The sequence below is a fragment of the Rhinopithecus bieti genome, unplaced genomic scaffold (genome assembly GCF_001698545.2).
Source record: "Rhinopithecus bieti isolate Rb0 unplaced genomic scaffold, ASM169854v2 scaffold_5846, whole genome shotgun sequence".
NCBI lineage: Eukaryota > Metazoa > Chordata > Mammalia > Primates > Cercopithecidae > Rhinopithecus > Rhinopithecus bieti.
Genome location: NW_016805019.1, coordinates 188586 through 197579, shown reverse-complemented (window position 1 = coordinate 197579; position 8994 = coordinate 188586).

The following is an 8994-nucleotide window of genomic DNA, read 5'->3' as shown; positions in this document are numbered from 1 at the left end:
AGTGGTATACTGAAGGATGGCATAATCTCTATTAGTCTCTTCAAGCCATTCCCAATATGTTATTCTTTGATATGGATATTTTTTCAATCTTAATATAAAAAATTTATTGCTATGTTTCAGATTTCACAAAGCAACTAGGTTTTAAGACATTACTACATGTGAAATTTCCATGTAGTATTAAAAAGAAACCAGGGGCCGGGCCCAGTGGCTCACTCCTGTAATCCTAGCACTTTGGGAAGCTGAGTCAGGTGGATCACCTGACGTAAGAAGTTTGAGACCAGTCTGACCAACATGGTGAAAACCCGTCTCTACTAAAAATACAAAATTAACTGGGCATGGTGGCACATGCCTGTAATTCCAGCTACTCGGTAGGCTGAGGCAGAAGAATTGCTCAGACTTGGGAGGCAGAGGTTGCAGGGAGCCAAGATTGCGCCACTGCACTCTAGCCTGGGCAATAAGAGCAAAACTCTGCCTCAACAACAACAAACCAAAAAAAAAAAAAAAAAAAAAAAAAAAAAAAAAGAAAAGAAAGAAAAAAGAAACCAGGCACTCCCTAGACAAGCATTACTGAGCTGAGTAAGACCTCTTCCCTTATTCTAAAAGCAGCAGCCCAAGATGCTATTAACGACTACCCTTTTGCCCATCTTCCTTTTGATGATATAAGCATATTAGCAACAAACAATTATCTGAAATGAATATTAAAGTTTTAAAGGCATAAATCCCGTTCCAAATATATATTCTGTTTGAGACCAAATTTTCTTCATATACTTCTACCAAAACAACACAAATAAATGCAAAATGCAAAACAGCATAAATAAATGCAAAATGAAAATGCAAAAAAAATCAATAAATGCACAGCAGAATGAATGCAGAAAAAGATATATGAATCCAGCCACCTTTTATTAAGCTAGACATTAAATAGGTTTGAAAAAATGTAAAACAATGTCACTCTTCTTAATAAAAAGCTACCTTTGGAAAATATAGTTTTTTATAAAATATACTGCTTATGCTAACATGTAATAGAATATTTATTTTAAATGAATTAACACAAAAGTATCTCAGTTTTATATTAACAATCATTTTAACTTCTAATATGGTAAATTATGATTGCTATAATCCACATAAACATAAATTAAGCTCTTTGAGGTCCTCGGTTTTCAAGAGGGTAAAGTTGTCCTTGACCCAAATGTTTGAGAATCACTGAATTATTTCATTTCCTTTGAATTGCAATTGAGGAATCTCTGATACAGTGTGGTTAGATGACTTGATTTAAGTCAGAAAGCTAATTCAATGACTTCAGAATTTTAAAAGCCTATTTTATATTTGTAAACAAACATTTTAATTTTATAAATTAAATGATTGATTTTGCTGAATTATTTTGCAGCATTATGGCTACTTATAGTAAAGAAATTACAAGGTTCTTCGGACATTTTAAAATCTTTGAAAAAACTCTACATAATGCATCCTATCAAACTATATCTATTGCAAGTCCCAGTTTCTTTGAGAAAGATGGATAATATCTATTCAGAATCAGAACTATGTCTTGGATAAGTTAGCAATCCTTTCTCAGCTCTATTGTTTTGTTGAGTTCCACAGGGTCTTAAGTAAATGAATGCTAATATCAGAAAGTTTTTTCATTTCAAAATAAGGAATGTGTCTGCAATGCTGTATTTATATCATACATAAAACACATAAACTTTATAACTTTATAAGCTTATAAGGCACATTTCCCTGATTTTCTACTAAAGTTTTGAGGCTACCCTGAGATATTTAAGTGTCATATTCTAAAAACACAATTTAAAATTATTTGAGACAATTCTTCAGCCTAAACTCCAAATTTATCTTTAGATGTAACTGCAGCACAATCCCCAAAATTAATTAGACATATGCACTATAATCCCTCTAGTAGCTCCAAGAATTTGGCATCCTTCGTGGCACAAAATCTTTTGATGCCATCATGTAATGAGTGTGTTGTTCCACACCAATAGACACAAAAATCATACAGTACTTGCAATAAATAGAAACTGTTTTACATAGCATCTTGGTGAGGTAAGCTTGTATTAAATCCCTTTAACAAAACAAGAAACTAAGCTGTAGAGACCTGTTCAGGCTTGCCTAGGGTAAGTCACAGAATTACTGCTGAAGCTGAGGATACAAAGTTACATAGTTTTTGGAGTTTGTGACTACACAATAATGGTATCCTCTCTTGCAGTTAGAATCAAGATATACTTGAGATATATTTTACTAGACATTATATTTGTGTACCTCAGGTAACATGAGTAAAGGACATGACTTAGTAGCAGGGGTTGAATTTATCCAGAAACTAGAATTCTCTTACACTTTTTCCTCTAATTAATTAGTGTGATTACAAATTGTTTATTTTGAGGACATGTTTAATCTACCAGTAGCTGAATACTCAAAAGGAAATTTGTTTTTTGAAAAAGAAAGAAGTGTTCCATATTTAATAAATATTAACTGAGTGACCGCCATGTGCTGGGAGTTTGAGATGTAGGGCTGAACATGACAGGCAAGGTCACTGCTCTGATAGCTTACATTTGAGTAGGGGTATGCAGAGTAAACAAATAACTTCAGCTAATAAACTGCTATATAAAAATAAAAGAATCATAATACAAAGTGATAAGAGAAAGATAAGCTACTTTACATATGGTGATGAGTGAAGGCTTCTTGCGGAAGTTGACATTTGAACTGAGTCCTGAATGAGGAGAGCTAGTCCTGCAAATATTGGGGAGGGGCCTGCATAGACAAGTACCGGAAGTGAGAGGGAGCTGGTTGTGTTTGAGTTGAGTGAGAATATAAACAAACAGAAAGGAATGTAGCTGTAGTTTAGTGCACCACAGTGAGATGGAGGGAGGTGGGAGTTAGTGCACCAGGGTAAGTCCAGATGGGACTTACAAGTCTACAAGAACCTTGTAGACTGTGGTAGAGTTTGGATTTTATTTTAAGTGTGAATGGGAAACCTTTGGGAGATTTTAAGTTATGAGGTCACATGACATAAAGGAGACCAACTGAGTGAGAGATGATGGCGGTCTGAAGCTTGGTTAGAATGGCAATCATTACGGCCAGGCGCGGTGGCTCAAGCCTGTAATCCCAGCACTTTGGGAGGCCGAGACCAGTGGATCATGAGGTCAGGAGATTGAGACCATCCTGGCCTAATCACAGTGAAACACTGTCTCTACTTAAAAAATACAAAAAGACTAAGCTGGGCGAGGTGGCGGGCGCCCGTGTAGTCCCAGATAGGCTCAGGAGGCTGAGGCCCAGGAGAATGGCGTGAACCCGGGAGGGCCGGAGGCTTGCAAGTGAGCTGAGATCCGGCCCCACTGCACTCCAGTCTGGGCGAACAGTGAGAACTCAGTCTCCAAAAAAAAAAAAAAAAAAAAAAAAAAAGAATGGCATCATTAAAAAGTCAGGAAACCAACCCAGGTGGCTGGCAGAAGATGTGGAGAAATAGGAAGCAACTTTTACACTGTTGGTGGACCTGTAAACAGTTCAACCATTGTGGAAGACAGTATGGATCCCTCAAGGATCGGAACTAGAAATACCATTTGAGCCCAGCCTTCGCCATTACTGGGCCATATACGCTCGAAGGATTATAAAATCATGTGGCCTGGGCTATAAAGACCACATGGCACATGTATGGTTTATTTGGGCACTATTCAGCAATAGCAAAGGACCCCCCTTGGACCAACCGCAAATGTCGCATCAATGACCAGACTGGATTAAGAAAATGTGGGCACATGCACACCATGGAATACTATGCAGCCATAAAAAAGAATGAGTTCATATCCTTTGTAGGGACATGGATGCAGCTGGAAACCATCATTCTCAGCAAACCATTGCAAGAACAGAAAACCAAACACCGCATATTCTCACTCATAGGTGGGAATCGAACAATGAAAACACTTGGACACAGGAAGGGGAACATCACACACCAGGGCCTTTTGTGGGGTGGGGGGAGGGGGGAGGGACAGCATTAGGAGATATAACTAATGTAAATGATGAGTTAATGGGTACAGCACACCAACGTGGCACATGTATACATATGTAACAAACCTGCATGTTGTGCACATGTACCCTAGAACTTAAAGTATAATAAAAAATGTATTAAAAAATAGAGAAAGGTACACACATTTAGGTTATATTTTGGAGATGATACTGACAGGACCTGCCAATGGATTGGACATGGGAGGAGAGGGAATGAGAGAAAGTACACATTTCCACACATAAAATGTTAACTATTATGTCATACCAAATGCATGATCCAAAAAGTAAAACCTAAACTTCATCAAAATTAAAACTCATTCTGTGAGACTGGGCGTGGTGGCTCCTCCATGTAATCCCAGCACTTCGGGAGGCTGAGATAGGCAGATCTCCTGAGGTCAGGAGTTTGAGACTAGCCTGGCCAACATGGTGAAACCCTGTCTCTACTAAAATACAAAAATTAGCCAGGCGTGGTGGTGGGTGCCTGTAATCCCAGCTACTCGGGAGGCTGAAGCAGGAGAATCACTTGAACCTGGGAAGCAGAGGTTGCAGGGAGCCAAGATCACACCACTGCACTCCAGCTTGGGTGACAGAGTGAGACTCTGTTTCAAAAAAAAACTCATTCTGTGAAAGACTCTGTTAAGAGGACAAAAAGGCAAGCTACAGAGTGGGAGAAAATACTTGAAAACCACATATCCAACAAAGGACTAGTACATGGAATATATAAAAAAATTTCAAAACTCAACAGTATGATAAAATCCAATTAGAACATGGATAAAAGACACAAAGACATATTTCATGCACACAGTAACACAGATGGCAAATAAACACATGAAATGATGCTCAACATCATTATTCAATGAGGAAATGCAAATTAAAACCACAAGCTATCAGTTTGGTAATGAATTCCTATAATTTTACATTGCTTTGACATCCACTTTAAATATAAGCTGGGCTTTCTCACACCAGAGGCAGGACTCCGTCACCTCGGACACAGTTTTCAGTTTGATGCTCCCTTCCCCCAGTTACTCAATGCAGTGGATCCAGGTATCTGCCTTATACAACTCCTCTCTGGTGACCACTTCCCTAGGTGGTGGCTAGATGCAGGCTGCTTGACTGGCCTTGCTGATCCTCACATATGGAACGAACTATGCAGACATGCCACAGTGACTACCTCTCAGTCATAGCATGACCCCCTGGAACTCATGCCTGCTTGCTTTAAATCCACCAATTAAGCTCCCTGCTAGAAACCTGTTTTGTTAACTCTCTGGACCTAATAAGGGTACTGGCCCACAGGTCCCTTCCTCTGCCTGACCTTTGTGTATGGCCGCCAGGAGTGTCATGTGCCCTCAACCTGTAAGTAATATAATCTTTATTTCCATCTTGTGTCTCTCCTAATCAGTGAAAGTGTGCTCTCTTTCTTAACAATCCTAAATTGAAACAAACTTACCTCTATTAAAATGAGTAAAATAGGCCAGGCACACGCCTGTAATCTCAGGACTTTGGGAGGCTGAGGCGGCAGGATGACTTGAGCTCAGGAGTTTGAGACTAGCTTCTCCAACATAGTAAAACCCCATCTCTGCAAAAGAAAAAAAAAAAAAGAAAAGAAAAGAAAAGAAAAGAAAAGAAAAGAAAAGAAAAGAAAAGAAAAATCAGCCAGGCATGGTGGCAGATGCCTATAGTCCTGCTACTGATGGCTGTTGCCCCACCCTACTTCCAGCACTGAGGTGGGCAGTTTACTTGAGCCGGGAGGTCAGGCTTCAGTGAACCCTGATTATGCTACTGAATTCCAGCCTGGGCAACAAAGAAAGACCCTGTGTCAAAACAAACAAGCAAGCAAACAAACAAACAAACAATGTAAAATAAAAAAATAAAGACAAGGCTGGAAAGGATGTAGAAAAACTAGGTCATTGATATGTTGCTGGTGAGAATATAAAATGATACAGATGCTCTGAAAAACAGTTTGGCAGTTTCTTTAAAAAAGAAATATGCAACTACCATGTAACCCAGTAATTGGAAAGTCATCTATTCCAAAGAAATGAAGACTTGCATTAATACAAAAACCAGTACATGAACATTTATAGTAGCTTTATTCATAACAGCAAAAACTGGAAACAAACTATTAATATATGTGCTTTATTGAGCAAATAGTTAAACAAACTATGGTACATACATACAATGGAATATGGCTCAGCAGTAAAAAAGGAATGAACTACTGATACATGCAACAACTTGGATGAATCTCCAGAGAATCATGCCAAGTGTAAAAAGATAAGCCCTAAAGATTACATACTGTATTATTCCATTTCTACAGTATTTTTGAAATGACAAAATTACAAAAATGGAGAACAGATAAGTGGTTGTTACGGGTAAAGGAGAGGGTGGCAGGAGGAGGGAAATGACTGTGGCTATAAAAGAGCAACATGAGGAACACTTGTGGTGATGAAAGTGATGTATCAATGTCAGCATCTTGGTTGTGATATTGGACTATAGTTTTGCAAGATGTTGTCACTAGGGAAACTGGATAAAGGCTACATGGGATCTTTCTGTGTTATTTCTTACAAGTGTATGTATGAGAACTGTAATTATATCAAAATAAAAAATTTTCCGTTTTAAAAAAGTTAACCATTTGACATGGTTCTAATATCTATCTATCTATCTATCTATCTATCTATCTATCTATCAAATAACATCTTTCACTTAAACGCACCATAGAATTTGTTGTGGAAGTTTTGGCTAGGGCACAAGGTGAGTAAATGCAATTTTTGCAAGTGAGGATTGAGACCACCTGGTTGTAGGACTTGTAGAAGAAGTAGAGCATAACTGGCTATAAGGCTTTAAATTACATTATCCACTTTGAAAGTCTACACTGGTTGAGAATTAGAGGCTGGAGGAGAAAATTTTTGCAAATTATTATTAGGCTGCGATACCACCCCTCTCCTCAAGAGGAGGGGGTAGCAGGCAGTCCCTTTTCACCCTAATTCGAGAGGAAGCTTAAAGAGACCACTAGAAGAACTTAAGGTCTTGGGGAGATCAATGTGTTGACCTCTCATTTGGAAAATCCAAAGAGCTAGAGCTGGCTAGTTCCTCAGAGGGCAGGGACAAGAAGGGGTAATGTGAATGTTTGGAGGAGACATTCTGTAATAGGATTTTTGGTTTTCCTTAATTCCAGCAGTGAAATAAATAAATAATACTTCCAAAGTTTGTTGGGGACAAACCACATGGTTTTCCCATGAACCAAATGGGGACCACTCACTTAAAGCCAGCATGGGTCTTATTAGGTTATGCTCAAAAGGATGGTCCATAAGGGTGAATAGTCCCTAGAGAAAGAAGCTAGGTAAATAAAGATCCAGAAGAAACAGAGATGCATTAATCTTTGTCATGGGAATCCACAGGTTGGGTAACGTGGCTCTCAGAAGAACCCATAAAAATGCTGATGAGAAAAAGAGTTAATTTTAAATATCTGTCAAGTCCGGAAAGTTTCAATGCTAGATCACCAAGAAAGTATCAGTTTAGTTTGGGCATTTCCCTTAAGCTGCTTCCATTAAATCTTCTCCTTCCCCACACTCCAAACCTGGGAAGCACTGTAGGCCTGGTGAAACCTAAGTTGGAGCATCCCCATGGGGAAAGAGGGGAGCAGCAGAGATGTGTCCTCTTGTCTCTACCTCCCATACTGCTGGTATCATGCCTGCAACTGGGCTGGAAGTGCGGCAGGAGAGAGAAGCCTTAATTCTGTAGCCAGAATTAAATTCTAACCTCATATTTTGGTTATTAAACTGAGACTAAAGGCTAAATAATCAAATAACTATTTCTAATATTTAGGAATGAACACAAAATGCATAGAAGACTGCTGAAGTTTACATTTAGGGGCAGAGGAAAAAACAAATCCATAGAAAGGGTAGTAGAAGAAAATAATTAATTTTCTTAATTTTATACTATGAGTCCTGCTTGTTTAATATTCTGAATAAAAAGGTTTTCTTCCTATATATCTTAGCAAAATTTTTCCAAATTATACATTAGCATATATGTGTGTACACACATACGTTATGTGTATCCCCCCACAGTATGAATATAATATCTGTTTCCAGCAGCTGTCAATGTAGACTTAGACATGGATGTGGCAGAGGTGCTTCTTCATAGCACAATTTCCAGTTTTCCTGAATACAGTACTACCAATGTGAAACTATATTTTTGCTTGAGATAAGTATTGCCATACACAAGGTTCAGACTTCAGAGCAATAGCAAAACTATTACAGTTGGAAGGTTAAGTTGGAATCCAGTTCATATCCAGGATGAGAAGATATCCAATTTATTTCCTTTCAGTAAAGCTTTTCAAGTTTCTGTGGCCACTAGCTGAAGCTGTTTTGTTCTGCTAAATTTCACCAGAATCAACATGTTTTGGCTTATTGTATATTTGAACCATAAATGGATGGGAGAAAAAAACAGTAGATGTAATTCAAATCAGAGGGAGTTCTAAATAATCCATGTCTGACTGGTGAACACTCATTCTGCAGCACTCATAAGTTATCTGATATAAATGCCCAGAGGAGAATGCTGGGAAGCCCACAATGAACAGCAACTCCAGTGATTACTTTTGGATGCACTAATTCATAATCTGAAACAAATTTAGTGTGTTTGCCATAATTTGCTTTATTATCTTTCTTTTGAGCATATGTACAAAAATTGCCTTTCATATTCACTCAAAACTTAATTATGTGGGGTAAAAATTACAGTATTTGTATTGGCTACAATAATGCAACATATGTTTTAAAGAATGTAAACAACTAAATCCATTTTATGCCATCTAGTATAAAATAAAAAATTTTTTTAGTAATTTTCTAGTTTATAATAATTTATTTTTTAGTGGCACAGAGTTTACCATTTACAAATAGTAGTTCGTAAATTTTAGACCAGATCTTTTATTGTTCTGGGTTATAAAATTATATAAATATTTAAAATCCCAAACATTAATAAAATAAGTAGGACTTAATGATA